Source organism: Apostichopus japonicus, chromosome 2, assembly GCF_037975245.1.
Source record: "Apostichopus japonicus isolate 1M-3 chromosome 2, ASM3797524v1, whole genome shotgun sequence".
In the NCBI taxonomy this organism is placed as follows: Eukaryota; Metazoa; Echinodermata; class Holothuroidea; order Aspidochirotida; family Stichopodidae; genus Apostichopus; species Apostichopus japonicus.
Window position 1 is genome coordinate 6,660,380 of NC_092562.1, and position 16,951 is coordinate 6,677,330.

Consider the following 16,951-nt stretch of genomic DNA (forward strand, 5'->3'; position numbering starts at 1 on the left):
GCCTTGTATAAGTTGCATCTAAACATTCCTAATTTTGAGATATCATGTTTTAGAAATTGACGCTTCCAACAAAAAAGGTAAATTAAAAAAAAAAAAAATCCGTAAAATGACTTTGTAGGGGTCAATAGGGCTTTATTTTACTTTATAAGCTCTGGTTTATTCATTGTTTTACACAGGTAAGATATAAAAGCATGCTAGGGCATTCTGATGGTAGCCGTAGTCTATATACGCTGAGGGGAAGCCATATGGGGAATTTAGCCCTGTGTAAATTAATTGTTAGTTGTTAATTGCTAGCTAAAATGTGACCTACTGGGGGGGGGGGGGGGGATGGAACAAATGAGCTGAGTGGGTGGGCCGTGTAAGGGACTGTGCCTCAATACTCTAAGTTAAAACATCGAGGCACTGATATAGGGGCTAACAATGAAGCTGACATGCCTGTATAAAACGTATAGACGTAATAAATATATTTATGAACTGTAGCTTCACATTAGACTGCTACACTGTTTAAACAGGTTAAATCTTAGGAGCTCTCTATACGTTTATTGTTATTCTAACAAAACTTATGAGAACCAAACAAACGCACTGTCATCGATCCGTGATCGTGCATATAGGTGACGAGCGGTTTAAATAAACCTTGTGTTCTCTTTGAACGCCATTCCTACAACACGTACCTATCATATTGAGCTTGCACTCTACTGACTAATGAAATCAGAAGATATGATATGATCATTTCGCTAAAATGAACTGAAATAGCGCATACTGTCCAGGCGTTCACATTTTCGTTTCGTTTTCGTAGGCCCTTATCTAGGAAGTGGAAATCTCACGGGACAGCTGCCACCCTGCCCCCCCCCCCGGCAGGCTACGGTCCTGTACTTGGCATTAGTTAACTTAATCACAAAATAAAATATTTTGTGAACATACATATAGTAACTAGAACTTGAGGTATAATGAGTAACATGGTTATAACAACATGACTAGTAGTTTAATACCCAGGCTTACCACCATATATGTAACTGAATCGAAACTCCTATGAAATATATAATTATCTAAAAGAAACAATCATGAGTGGCATCATAGGCGTACGAGGCGGGGGGGCAGGGGGGCAGACTGCCCCCCCAAATTTCCAGAGGACAAGAAATTCGGGCAAAAGTCCTGAAAAATTCGGGCAGCCTAAGAGGAGAAAAAATATATATATATATATTTCTTTCTTTTTTCTCCTCTTAGGCTGCCCGAATTTTTCAGGACTTTTGCCCGAATTTCTTGTCCTCTGGAAATATATATATATATATATAAATATGCAGTAGCTTGCCCGAATCTTTTTCAAATTTTTGCCCGACAATTCCATGATTTTCTTTATTTAGCGGCATGATGCCCGAATATTTCCGTGTAACACCACCGTAAGCGCAGTTCATCTGGGCTACCACGCTTTTTGCACGATCATTTTTTTTTCTAACTAGTCAATTGTATACCTGGACCAAGGGCGGCGGAACCGAGGGGGGGGGGGCACAGGGGGGACGTGCCCCCCACTTTTCCTCAGGTTAAAAATGTGCTTTTTTTCTACATAAAAATTGAGGTGCCTCAAGTTAGCAAGAGGCCAGGGAACCAGAATGAACACTCGGGAAGGGCCGTTTCCGGCCATCTGAGGGGTTTGTAAAACCAAAAATTTTCTAGTACGCTCCGCGCCAACCGATGGTGGCACTCCGCTCAGCTAGTCGTGCATACAACTTTGCAAATCCTGGCTAAGCCCGTGACTTTTAATGAATTTCTGTGGGTCAAACTCAAAGCTATTTCGAATGGAAAAAATTTGTTAAGATATTAACAAGAAAAAAACTCTAATTCGGAAGATTCCTACATTAGCAACTAGCATGATTTCACCTCATTTTGTCTCAAAAGAAAACTTGTTCCTTGTTTCCCAATTTGCGCATTGGATATTGCAGTGCTAGTATGCATATTTTCCTTTGGGGGGGGGGGGGGCGTTGATGGAGTGATGTGTATACACAAATAAGATATTACAATAAGAGTTATAAAGGGTATAAATGTAAGGCTGTATCATTCCAATCGAATTTCTGCAAAGTGCCCTTTGATGTCGGTGCCCAGCCCCCAAGATTAAAAGTGCTTCCGCCGCCCTTGACCTGGACATCCCCGATAATGAGTGTATATAAGAAATATTTTCTTTTTCATGGATGGTGGGGGGGGGGGGGGTGCCGACAAGCCTAGAAGTACAGGTTTATCATATTCTTTGTTATATTTTATACTTTTTGGTGAGACAAATTGCAGTCTCACCCGACACAGCGACATTATCCCGCCTACGTGTCGTTGAACAATGTATGTTTTTCTGGAGGTAGCTGAGTACTGTGTTAAAATATTAAATAAGGTAACTAAATAGGAGCTTAAAAAATATACTGTCCCATTTTTCCCCTTCAAAGTGATGTTACCAGTTTTTCTTCTTCTTATTTACCAAATTTTTGGGGAAGTGTAAACTTCTCAAACGTGAGATTATAAAATAAAGAATGTTTAGATGCAACTTGCAAGGCCTCAGAAGTGCCGTTTCCGGCAATCTGAGAGGCATTGTGTGCCAAAAATTTTCTTGTACGCTACGCGCCAACCGATGGTGGCGCTCCGCTTAGATAGTGTCACAGGAACTTTCGGGCACAAAAAGTTCTGCCCCCCCAAACTGAAATGGTCCCGTACGCCTATGAGTGGCATTGCTAACCAAACTGAAATATACAATATAATTTACATGTAGTGTTATAGTAAGTGATAATACAACATACTATAAAATATGAAAAATAATATACTGGAAAGGATATAAGCGAATTCTGCGGGCATTCATTATCTGCTGCCTTACCATATAGCCTCAGCGGTGTATGTGCGCGAACCCTCATTTAATTTATGCTGTAAATGATATCCGTAATTCTTATTTAAACCCATTTGGAAAGTTCTATTTTTCATCAGGGGGTGGGGGGTTGAACAGATGAGAATAAAACATTAATAACTACTAATCTTTAATCTAACAGTACAATGTTTGAGCTCTTTTTATGAGACACTAGTCATTATGAGCCTGATATATAGGACTAGGGCCTACATGAGTCATTCACTTCAGAAGGTGGGGAACGTGTCCCCGTGCCCCCCCCCCCCAATGATTGACGCCCCTGACAGAAGTTATACAGCAATGAGGCAGCTAGAACAGAAATGAGATAACTTTTCGAGTCTGGTTCCTTATAAAGTAAGACAAGAAGATACATAAATACATCGTGTATTATGAGGCCATGGTATCCCGTAATGTGCACACAGAATCATACTACGCTCAAGAAGGCTATTTACAAATATTGGACAAGTTTGTAATAGCAAACAGATGTTTCTTGTCAGTAGGCCTACGTTCCTTCTTTAGCATCATGTAGTAGGAACAGGGAGCTGTTGTAGGAGTCACATCAGTTCCTCTTTGCCCTTCGAGGACAGTTTTGCACCTTATGATGTGTATTCCATGTGTCCATATAAAAAACAAGGCTAAAAGCGTAACATTTAGTCATTGAATGGCACCGGCATATAGTGTTAGAATGTCTGACTGTTTATACTGTGGGACACGATGCGTGTTTTACACACTATTGGATTCATAGAATTATATAAATCGATCGTCTCTAATTCTCTATGACCGATTCCCCAATACTCGCATTATCACGACGGCAACTGGGGACTTGATTACATTAATGCCCAAATGTAATTACACATAATATGACTGTGTTAAATTAGGACTATTCATGACAATTGTGACTTCTATATAGCTGCCTGGAATCAGCAGGATTATTAATGCTGTGTACGTTTGACACTCATTTTGATTACTTTCAAAGAGCAAAAGTCTATAGTCGTGACGGAATTTGTGTCAGAATCTGACGGAATCTTGAAATATTCAACTACTCAAATATCGTTCTTGGCTTGTTCAAAGGAGGATATTTGATAGATTGTACCAATTGCAGCTTAGTTTTAGAGATCGACCTTTACGGATCACTGAATTGTAACTGACAGATGTTATTAAACTCTCAGTTGTAAACATCAAACGCGACAGTCCGTTTTAATGCAGTGGAACGAGTTAATCATCATATCGAATGATAACCATATATAGCTATATAGAATCATGCAAATTGTTTCAATCGATATAGCTTCAACAATTTCTGCCATTCAGAGAATGGGAATAATATTCACTGACGTAAATCCTTCCTTACTTTGCACTTTAAACAGGCTTTATCTTAACAGAAGCTTGCATGCGATATAATGAAACAAAGCTGTTCAATACATAATTAGTCTTAATGAACATTTGAAATGGAAAATGTCCCTCGTGATGCAGCCGTGTTAATATATACTTGTGATGCCTGAATAACAATGTACATGTAGACATGTTAGTAAGCTCGGTCTAGCCAGAAGATTTAGTTTCCACTAAAACACAAGTTTCAAGTTTCTAATCCACGATACAGTTTTCCTCGTGTTCGACTGTATAGTTATATAACATATTTCGTGCAGCTATATTCCCACAATATTCACGTAAATCAATTGCACAGTGTGCGATTTTCGCTTTAATTTCATTAGTCATTACGCTACATTTAACACAACTCTGGTTTTTTACAGGACTGGCATACTTATCTGCTTCACATTGGCCTTTAATAGAAGGAAAAATCTAACAAACTTTGTTAAAGCAGTTTATTGTCTTTTGCAAGAGGTGATTTTGGATTTATAGGTCACATTATAGTCAATTTAAAAAAAAGGCTCATTACATATAACGAATACAGCCACGTTGTCTCATGTGGCAAATGAAGTAAAGTTTACATATATGATATGTCCTTCAGAAACTCTCTCTAGACAAGGGTGAACAATTACATAAGTTATAACAGCTTATGCGTGCATGCACTTTAACGCCACGCCACTAGATGATCTAGATGTCTATACTCTCCCTTGTAATGAAATAAACGCGGCTATGCATGGTAAGATCAGGCCGAGTTATGAGTTAGGACTATGGGAGAGCTAGGGATGTGATTATAGAGAGCTTAGTGGGAGAGGAGGGGGGTAGGGCGATAGCGGTCAGGGGATTAGGGGTTAAGGTTTGGATTGGGGTATCGGGCTTAGAGTAGCTGCTGTTGGTAGACGCTAGAGGTGAGATGTTAGATTAGGGGAAAGGGTTAGTGTAGTGAAGGTTGTGGCTCTTACGTCAGTGAATTTCAGCAGTTCTTTTGTCAATAGTACACAGTAAGCACGTGACAATGATGTATACATTAAGTCTTCTGTGTGTAATTCTGTATGTATGCAGTCATCTAATTGGAGTCATCCAAATTAACGTTTGAAATGATACTTTACAGCTGTCAGCCATAATCTTTCTTTTAGGCATAGATTAAGCTTTATAACGGTTGTTCGTTCACAATTGTCTACACTTGAAGCGAAACGACTGCTAATAAACTGCACTCTTATTTGATTTTAGTATTGAATAGCAATAGAACCTTCCAAATTGAACTCAAAAACTGCTTTACATGGTCCCTGAAGGTACATTTTGTGGCTCGCGGTGTATTTATCTCAAGTACTTTTATACTCACTTAGAGAGAGACAAAGAGAGACTCATTTGGGAGGTCTCAAAGGGTCTTTCAAAGGGGATTTCAAGTGAGCATGTTGCTTTAAGTTGCTCAGGAGAGACTGATTTTGTCATCGTGTGTTATGTGAAATTCCAGCAATGTTGGTTTGAGATGCTTCACTTACTAAGTTGTTTGTTCTTGTCTCATGCACAGCGCGGGAGGATGGATTTCGGTTTATGAAAATGTTTCAGCGATTCGAAAAGTGCGAGAAAAAAATATATACTAAACGTCATAAAAGATGATGTTTTGTAATACTTCTTGTGGCGTCACATAAGTGTTTCGTTGCACATTTTTTTCCGTACTATAGTTACATGTGATTCTATACATTGTCGAAATGAGTGCAAAAACTGACTGTGTGATTCAAATAAACATGCATGGTGGTATTAAGGTAATACGATTATGTCGATACGTGCTAGTCTGTATTATGGGCTGTTGTAATGTAAATTCTCATTTCAGGGGTGTTATTCATGGCCATTAATATAGTATACCCTATTATCGTTTCCTGATTGTTACCGTTACGTGAAAAAAAAAGCTTCCTTCTTCTTCTTCTTCTTCTTCTTCTTTGGCACAGTCGAAGTTTGTATACACCTTAACAGACGACTTGGGTTATATGAGTTCATTTAGGTTACAGGTTTACATTGTATCCGAAAAAACAACGATTAAATTAACATTTCACTACAGCATGGATGCAAATTACATCATTCTGTTAATGATCAATTTGCATTTCCTATTTTGTATGCTTGACATGACACTACTGGTTTTAAGTATAGCTGATTGATTAATTATCATTAATTCAATAACAAGACCGTGTTTATATCATATTTGAAGGTTTATATTGAAATGTTTTCTATCGAGTTTAAGAAAGACAAGCATCTATAGTGAGTATACCTTCACCGTTAATGCAATTAATTCTGCCAATAGTTTCTGCTGTCTTTGGCAAAATGAATTTGTGACGTCACAATCGTGTTTGCACTGTTAAAACGTTTGGCGGCTAGTCGTAAGTTTCAAATGCCATATCCTCTCAAGCTGTAATTCAGATATATGTTTTTGCTTTGGTGAGGTGTTGTTTTGTATTGTCGAGTTATATATAATTAATATCCTCTCGACAAATGTTTTAAGTATGTATATATGCAATATGAAAGTATATATCTATAAGGTTCATGCTGAAGGGTGTATTGTAAGGTAGTTGACATTAATAGAGATGTATTTGGTACAAACAATTGAGATTACACTTTGCTCAAATTTGTTTACCCGACACACAATTAACTGCTTGACTCAAGAAAGCGATATATTTATTTATTTATTTCCTCATTGTGGAAACCTTGTAAACATGATATCTTAAGAAGGAAAGCGTGGACAAACTACATCTTGCAATAACCTCTTGTGTTTCGTTCTTTTGTTCATTTATTACAATATATCAGCTCACATTGTAAGAACTAGCTTTATGTTGGTTTCTTAAACTCTCCAATTATTCTTTGCATGTACAAGTACAATGTCGGCCGTACACTCGCTCAGCCCTTGTAAGCTATGTGATCTACCGTATCTCCCACCGACCAGCCTATTAGATAACATGAGCGTTTCGCCTCATAAAAAAGTAGGAGAGGATGTTGGCATTTGGAAATTAGCTTAAGGGCATCCGTAAATAAGAACCAGAAGTCTCGACCAAATCTCCATTGACTTAAAGTGTGTCGCTATTTGCTGTACTTTTTAGATTGAAGTATGTTGTTCATCCTGGCTACACCCTTCATCATGTAGTGTGTAATATTCATATAAGATAATTCATGTAGCATCATTGAAACCACAATGCAATTTTGCTGTCTGGTTGTATTACGATAGTGTATCTTATATAAATAGAAGACAATAACCAGGCCTCAAATTACCCCTAAATGCACGGAAATAGATTTTGCTTGTCATCTAAACAGTTGATAGGAATGAGTCTGCAACCGATTTATGTTTTCCTAGTAACCTTAGTAAAGCGAGAAATAATCCTACGAGATCTGATTATTCCATTCGTCTTACAATTTAAACTCATATTGTTTATGCTACATCAAGTTCATGGTGACTTATTTGTGTAATCTCATCACATATTAATTATTAATGGCATCACAGAATACACCATACATGACATAAATATTTCCTTGAAGCTTGACAATATTATAAGGGAGATCGGAATGTTCATGTCACTTGTAGGCCTACTGTAAATGTAAAATGTGAAATGTTAAACGCGCAGCAGGACATATTATGCAGTATACCTGCTGAAAAATAGATACGTTTCGTTCCATACATCGATCAGGGCGGATCCATGGTCCTTCAAAACAATAGGGGTATGGCCCTGAGGTAATTGAAGCCAATTCACATTAGGAGGTGGAATGGTCCCGCTCCCCCCCCCCCCCCGCCCTACCCCCCCCCCGTCCCAGCCAATAAAAAGTAGACGTGAAATGATGCATTCTGAAGCCTATTTAGGCTACAAATTAGGTCTATGATTAGGTCTACACGCAATGTTTTGCTAATAACTAATTTTGAGCGTTTTTGTGAGGCTGAAAAGGAGGGTGTAACCCCCCCCCCCCCCATAAGCCCAATCCACTGTCTATGAGAGCCTGAAGTTTTTTTTACACTTGTAAACAAACTTCTTTACTCCGTAGTAAAACAAATTTCGTACGCTGCCCCTGGGGCTTTAAAATGTTCTAAAAAGTGCCTCAAGTTTCGCACCGCATGTACTTCCATTTGTGTATTTTGACATCCAAGAAAACAAAACACCACATCCTGTTTGATAACTTATCGCAAAAGATGTTCTCTGTTTGCTTTTAGGTAATTTCCATGCAGGAGAACACTCTGGTGGTTATGGAGTATATGCCACCTTTAATCATCGGTAGTTCATTATATTGCCTTAAGTACCAATAACAAAGTCTACTAACCGAGGCAAGCAACATACGTGGCAACACTAAAAGAGGGTTGAGAATACTTTATATTCTTCATTGCTTATGTAAATTTGATAAGTTCTAACGCCGTTTGATTTCACGCCAGAAGAACATTTCCTCAGGTTATTTCTATTTAATAATTTAGTGCTATTATAAGTATAAACAAACCGTGGATAAATATTAAAACTAGGTTTGCGATCACCAACGTGTTTTTTTCTACTCTTCTCCATTAACAGAGCGTTTTAGACATTGATATAATCGTATAACGATACTGATATATGATCAACAACTCAACTTAAAATGTAAAGAAAATCAAAGAAAGTCATTTTCTTGCAGGAAGACATACCATCTTTTATATATAGTCAACGTGCACTAAAATTTACTAATGCTGGAAATGATCCAGCTAGTGGTTGAACCTATTAGACCAATGATACCATCGACCACAATCGCTTTTATTTGGAAAAGGTTTGTTGCATCCTTCCGAAATTCCCATGCGCATCCCCTGTCACTGCCTACAATTATAGTGCCCGGACAGTTCGAGTATACTAATGCCACTATTATATATATTTATATATATATATAGGTTATTTATATTACATTACTCAGTGTCATGTGGACGCCCCCGTCTCGTCGATGATGCTTTATATATGAGAACGGATCACCGGTCTGTGCACCTTGTAAGACATAGATCAATGGATATGTACTATATATAGCTATTGACAATCAATCTTGGTCACAAAATTGAACGACGTACTTAATTATTTATAATCGCTGTCAGAAACTCTCAATTTTATCAACGTGAATACAAAATATTGGCCTATCAAGTGACAAACTTCTGCAGATGGACAAATTGAATTGCGTGGTTTCAAGTTTAACGAAATTGATTGGAATATTGCGTTCATATCTGATCAAGGTTTACAATTAATGCAATAATACAGTGTTATATATGCGGGGAGGGGGGTGTATAAATAGGAAAAATATTGCTTAAATGTCAGAGACCAACCTCTACAACAACCGCCAAGCTTGTTGAGAGGTTAACATATACGGTGCCACGGTACATGTGCTAGTCGTACTACAGCCGTTTTAAGTCATTTTTCCTGTCTCTGTAAATTTTGATTTCGCTTCCATAGAATCAATTAGAGTCTTCTTTTCAAGCTAAAAGTGCAGCTGTGCATGCCATTATCCACTCTTTCAGTGTAAGACAATCTCTTTACATCTGGCATATAACTTGTGACATGGGATTAAAATCGTTCACCGGTTAAATTACAAGTTAAAAATATGATAATATTGACTTAAAAGACCTAATATCGTCGTGCTGCGCGACTGTCGCGAAAACTGGTTTGTTGTCTGACCCTTCGGATTAAAACGATCCACTGACGTCACTGTTTACGTCACTGTTAACTGTGGTAAATCTAGCTCATTGGCGGTAAATGATGGTAGATGCTGGCATTAACTTATAAAACACAATAAATGTAAGATAATAAAAATAAGACGACATTCAGCCCATTCGCCCACTACCACCCCTTCGCCCACTCTCACCCCTTCGCCCACTCCCACCCATTCCCTCCCAACCGCCATGCTGTCCTTTTGAAACAATGTATAGCAAATCGTACGTGATGTATGTAGGAATCATTTACTGTGTGTTTTTTTTTTTTCGCACTGTGCACATTGCAGCGCTGCCTTCACACGGGAGTGGTGTAATGATGATTGTGTAAGGAAACTTGGTGACAATCAAATTGAAAAAGGTGAATGTGGTTATATATTACCACCTTTCACTTCTACAGTTAAAGTCTGATAACCCCGTATTCCTTTTCAATATTTCTGCCAGTCAACGAATAAGTCGTGCTTATGTAGGCCGTTGCGATAAATATATTTAAATGGCTGATTGAGGTAATACCTGTTTTACATGCACTTGAAAATGAAAGAGAAACACATACGATATATAGCGCACTACTTGAACATGTTTATTCATACAATATAGTATAGGTCATTTGTCAGTACTGCTTTCAATGATTTTCATGGAACAAGGAGCAAACACACTTCGTAGCATTATATATTAAAATCAAAACATCTTTTTCAGTCAGTAATTGTAGCACATCTATCGATTAGTACTCAACACATTAGTGCGTTTTATTGTACTAACAGAAACCGTTCAAAAGATTTGTTTTTCACCAAACAAAGACTTTAATGATCAAGCGCTTAGTGATTTTCGAGGCTCTCGGCATCTCATTGTTGCTCTCCGCGTTATGAGCCGTTTGCAAAATCACTTGCGAGAGACTGGCACAAAATTACTTACTATTCGTTACTTGTAATAACACTTGCTATGAAAGTCAATGAGCTATAAATTTTATTTGATTTTAATATTGATAGCATCAAAACCATTCAAAATTCTGCATATTTAGACTATATGAATTATGTCTATAATGAGCTCTAAACGCAAGTTTGTGCTAATAAATACTCTTGATTTTTTGTGTCAGGTTAAAAACAAAGTGGCGTTCAGTACCGTAGTCTAATCCTGCACCGACTGGGTATAACCCCACCATTACTGAACCTCACCCCCCCCCCTCCCCTCGTCCACTTTCGCACGCCACTTTAAGTTTATGTAACAGAGTACAGAGTACAGTTACCGACCACAATATAAACATACATAGGCCTATCTATACATAGCCCAAAATTAATTTACGAATAATCAGATTCCAAAACGAACGTTTTTATTGCCATGAAGTGAGTATAACCTCATTAAAAGTTTGAATGTTACAAAATGCGAAATGTAGAGAACATGGGAACTCTGGTTGCTAGGGCAACGCGTCTGCATCTCATGCAAGTCAGGTGAGTAAATATCATGCGATCCCATTAGGCTAGACCACGTCATCCTAAACCCTAGATTCGCAATTTTCTGGTTTATCCAAGAAGGCTACATCGTTGTGGGCTTGATCTCAGCTATCATCTGCAGAGACCCGAGCATCGTTGATCTTGATGGGGCAGCTGACCTCTACCGTAGTGACCTTTCTTCACCAGAGTTGATACCTCAGAAGTTGAACGGATGGGAAGCAGGGTACGGCGAGATGCAGGAGGGAGATAGCACATCATCATCTGATGCCGCCATTCAGAAATGCCGCGATGCAATGCACTTCCCTAACATCCACACCCTGATACAAATTGTATACACCATCCCAACGACATCATGTTGGTGAGAAAAAGTAGAAGCACGTAAAGATGCTTCCAATCATACCTTCGTGTCACCAGGGGACAGGAAAGGTTGTCTTCTTTAGCCTAGATCTACATCCACTACACACACTGCAGGACTGATCTTGACCGTGACGTGGACATATAAGCTTCGAATTACCGTAAGGACTAGCATTTCAAGCCCCCCCCCCCTCCCCCGCTCTCCATATTGCACCTTACGCGTGTGCTCGCTCACTGAAATTGAGTTCCACTTTCCTGATAATCGCAACCCCTCCCAATCACCAAGCATACCCTGGTTTTCTAATTTAAGTACTTAACAAATTTGCAATACAAATGAGGTTGCCTTTGAAAGAAAGGTACCGGCATATTTCGTTTTAAGTTATTTCATAGCATTCTAATAAAATTAGCATGAGTAATTATGCATGACCAACGTCACAATGAAAATGCACCGTTTATAAACCTGAATAAAGTCATTATCATTTTAACGATATATATATTACAGGCATTCGATAGTTATGAAGGATTAGAGGCAGAATCATCGTCATTTGTGAGCAATTTGCACGGAAATTATATGATACCATTATAGTTGTAGATCACACTGTTACTGCAAGGTATAGTATGTAAGTGCTTTGTAAGAACTCATTTTTTTTAGACGTATCAACTATATGGAATTTGGCCAAGCTTACAAATTATTGCCAAACAATACGTACTATATTGGCGTTATACATAGCACGTCTATGTGTTATGTCTATAGTTGCGAATATAGTACCGTAACAAGCCTGTTCGGTGCCTGGTAGATCAATTTACAATAACCTGCTTTTAATTTGTGATATGTGACAGGTTATTCCGTATGTGTTGATGTCGATGGATCAAGAAAAGGCATTTGACAAGATCAGCTGGGAATTTATGTTCAAAGTTTTAAATCAGATTAACTGTATATCCACTAAATATTTAATTAACTTGTTTAGCCAACAGATAGTTATTACCCATAGGTTAGAAATCTAACTTTCAACACTAGAAGAATTTCACAAGTGGGGGGGGGGGGGGGGAGTGGAGATGGTCACTTAGGGAAATCCTGCTCTGAGTTCACGAAATGTTTCGACGAGCGGTTGGGGTAAACTTTCTTCTGGGTATATTTTCTTGCGAGGATCATCTCTGCCTATACTGAAGCGCCAGATTGTGGAAATGGTATACTTAATGGTTGGTACTGTAAAACATGTTATTACCGTATACGCAGTTCGAGGAACTACTATACACCAGCAGGTGCAGGTCACTGTACACAGCTTACTGTGTGTACCGTACTCAATAATTTAGATACATCGCATAATAGGGTCAGATGCTTACCAGTGCATACCCATTTAAAAAAAATTGTAACTTTTTCAAGTAATATTTTTCAACTATCCCAGCATGTATAACAAAAAGTGATGCTGATAACGTAAACTGAAAGAATTTAGTGCTTTATATTAATTTATGCAAAAATATATTCATTTGGTTCAAGCAAACAATTGCTATTGATTACACGGTGAAACTATATTACCACTTTTAACTTCTATATATAAAGTCTTAAACCCGCTTATTCCACCTAATGTACATAGCTCGATGAGTTTGTACTGTGAATAAGATACAACCGTTAATCAGTGTAAACTAAAGTGTGTTGTAACACCTGTTAGACTGTCAGCAGATGCTACTGTGCACCCAATGTACATGGCTTAATCAGTTTGTATACTGTAAATAAGAGACAACCGTTAATCAGTATCAACTAAAGTGTGTTATAACAACGTAACACATGTTAGACCTGTCAGCAGATGCTACTGTGAGAAAATAATTAAGACGAATTCATAACTCAAAGGCTGTTTCAACTAAGACTGGTTGGGAGTCGAAACAAATGTCCCTACGTTGGCTAGAAGGTACACCTTGTAAAGATGGTTCCAATTGCAGATCTAAAGCGTTTTGCAGTAAATTGCTATCCACTATAAAATGTGTTAACTCTAAATGTATATGTTGACATAAATCAAGTGACTTGACCCCCTGGGGTCGTTAAAGTCGACCACCATGTAGGTATTTGGGGACCACAGTTGTGGACGTCAAATGGTGAATTCTGAGGCATATTTCGGCTAGGCCTATATGAATGAGATGTATTATAATGAGCTCTAAATGCAAGTGTGTGATAATAAATAGTCTTGATCTTTTGTCTGAGGTTAAAAAGGTGGCGTTCAGTAGTCTTTTCCTGCACCGCCACCCTACTAAGCTATGCCCCAACTCTCGCGCACGCCACCCTACTAAGCTATGCCCCAACTCTCGCGCACGCCACTCTACTAAGCTACAGTATGCCCCAATACTCGCGCACGTCACCCTACTAAGCTATGCCCCAACACTCGCGCACGTCACCCTACTAAGCTATGACCCAACTCTCGCGCACGCCACTCTACTAAGCTACAGTACGCCCCAACACTCGCGCACGTCACCCTACTAAGCTATGCCCCAACACTCGCGCACGTCACCCTACTAAGCTATGCCCCAACTCTCGAGCACGTCACTCTACTAAGCTATGCCCCAACTCTCGCGCACGCCACTCTACTAAGCTACAGTATGCCCCAATACTCGCGCACGTCACCCTACTAAGCTATGACCCAACTCTCGCGCACGCCACTCTACTAAGCTACAGTATGCCCCAATACTCGCGCACGTCACCCTACTAAGCTATGCCCCAACACTCGCGCACGTCACTTTAAGTTTATGTAACAGAGTAACGAAGACAGTTATCGACCACAAACATATATCTACATATATCTATATACATCAGATTCTAAAACGAACATCGCTATTGCGATCAACCTCATTCAAAGTTTGAATGTTACGAAAATACACAAAACTTATAAGAATTTTCTGATGTATGTTAGAATGACTTAGTTCATTTTCTTTTCAAGATCGCTGGAAAAGTTACTGCCAATTGCCAAGCTATTGGAGAGAAAGAGAAACCACTGTCAGATACCCGCTTCATCAAGACTATACATTCATAGCCCTGAGCGGTATGGATTGAACAGTCTCACTTCTTAATATTTTCTAATATTTTTTTGTATTATACTGTCATCTCCAAAGTGAATGTTACAACGAGATTAATCGTCAAAGGAGTTCAAAACGATACTTTCAACAGTTGATTGCCCAAACGAGATTCCTTCACGCTTGTAGTTTTCATATTGAGCGATTAAAACTGTATTATTAAAGTTCGTATAGGACTCCAAATACAATGATAATTAATTACAAGCAGAAACACCCAGAGACCTGTGAAGGCAATTATGATATTACCAATTAATGCAATATTAATATAAAAAACAGGAAAAACAAATCATGCTTAAAGAGGAAAAACTTAGCATTAGGGATTTCTATTCAACCAAAATAACGACGTGAAATCACGGCTTCAATGTACCAGTTAAAAAACCTCTCTCCGTTTTCCAAAAACCGCTGTTAAATTACGTCTTAGTGCAGGCGTCCTGGCTGCCGCAGTATTCTACCGCAAAATACAACATTTTTTCTAACACTGTGGTTTAATCTATTTCAGTTTTTTATTATCATGAACGGTTATTCATTCATGTAATCAAGAGCAATGTTGTCAAGAGCAATAAAGAGAAAATAAAACACAAGTAAAGAAACAAGTAATAAAGATTCTTATTCCTATAGTGGTAATGTGGCTGTTACCCAGAGTTTATTTAAACTATCATTGATAACATATGTTATTACCGTACAATGTTGGTATGTTATGATGGAGAGCGGAATGTGTCAGGGACCATTTAGTTCTGGCATAAATCATATAGCATATGCATTTGTCTGCAAATACCCAGTATTGAAGTGCGCGTGGAGTGCTTGCAGTATTAGGAAGAACTTTTCGGTTGCTCGTGGTGTTATTTTTTAGGCGGACAAGACACCAGGGAGTATTTTCATGTAGGTAGGTACCTACAAAGTGAGGGCGCTTGTGAGCACCGTGACGGGCTCAGAATAAGTTGGCTACTCAGCTAGCCTCTGAAAGTGTAAATGTAAAGAGACTATATGAAACTTTAAGTTTCAACGTGCAGTCTTGTAGGTATCGTTCACTTGGTCAGTAATGCCAATTTTGTAACGCGCACTCGCACTACAATAACAAGCGGTGAAATTTCCAACTCAAATATAAGAAGATACTCTCTGCTTGTTTTCAGGCTGCTTGCATTCTACTGTTTGTATTTTGGGGGGGGGGGGGGAGGTGGGCGGGGGTCAGTCCCTGTATAATCTGCTGCCTGATCCTGAACAAACAGGAATAGATTTTGTTCGAATCAAGACATACCGATAGTTGTTGATAGCCAACATGCATAAAAGGTTTTCACTTTTTACCCTGCTAATCATGTGATCCTACGGAGGCCAATGATTGGTCAAACGAAAAATGTCGCTCTGCGATAAACGACAAAAGTTGAATCATGTTTAACACAAGTTTTTCGCGTCGCGTCGCATGGCCCCTAGTGTGAAAGAGTCTAAGTAAATACATTACTGCAACTTTTTTATCGCGTCACATCGCGTTCGCCTGGTGTGAAAGGGCCTTTACAGTAGTATCGTTAGTCCAGTCAATCATTATGCATGGAATATAGTGTGTTTAGCATATTCTGTTTGTGAGTCCCCAGTAACAACTGGTCATAAATGGAACACATGTTAATAAATTATAATAATAATAATATTAGCTTTTTATATAGCGCTTTATACCAGCGATAGGTCTCAAAGCGCTTTACAGACGTTGTATTACCCCTGGTCAATGATAACCTGTCCCAGAGACAATCCCTCCAGTCGGCAGCAGTTATATACTGCGCCCAATGACAAGTTACCTCACAGGTACCCATTTAACCCCTGGGTGGAGAGAGGCAAGTGAGATAAAGCATCTTGCCCAAGGACACAACGTAATGAACTAGGCAGGAATCGAACCAGCAATCCTTGGATCACGAGTCCGACGCCTTAGCCAATTGGCCACCACGCCCTCATAACACACATCAGTTGTAACTGAATATCGGTTGCTCACCTTTACTAGCTTGAACTGATAAAGCCATGAGGATCGGGTGCCTATCAAGCATTGTAACCATGCTATTTATTTTTCTTTTGCCATTTTTTTTTTCTTTTTAAGCCGTCCCGGCTTCGTCCCTGCAAATTAGTGTTGCACGGAGAAAAGATTAAAGAGAATTGTAACAACTACGCCTGCCGGATATGCCTAATATCAGAATG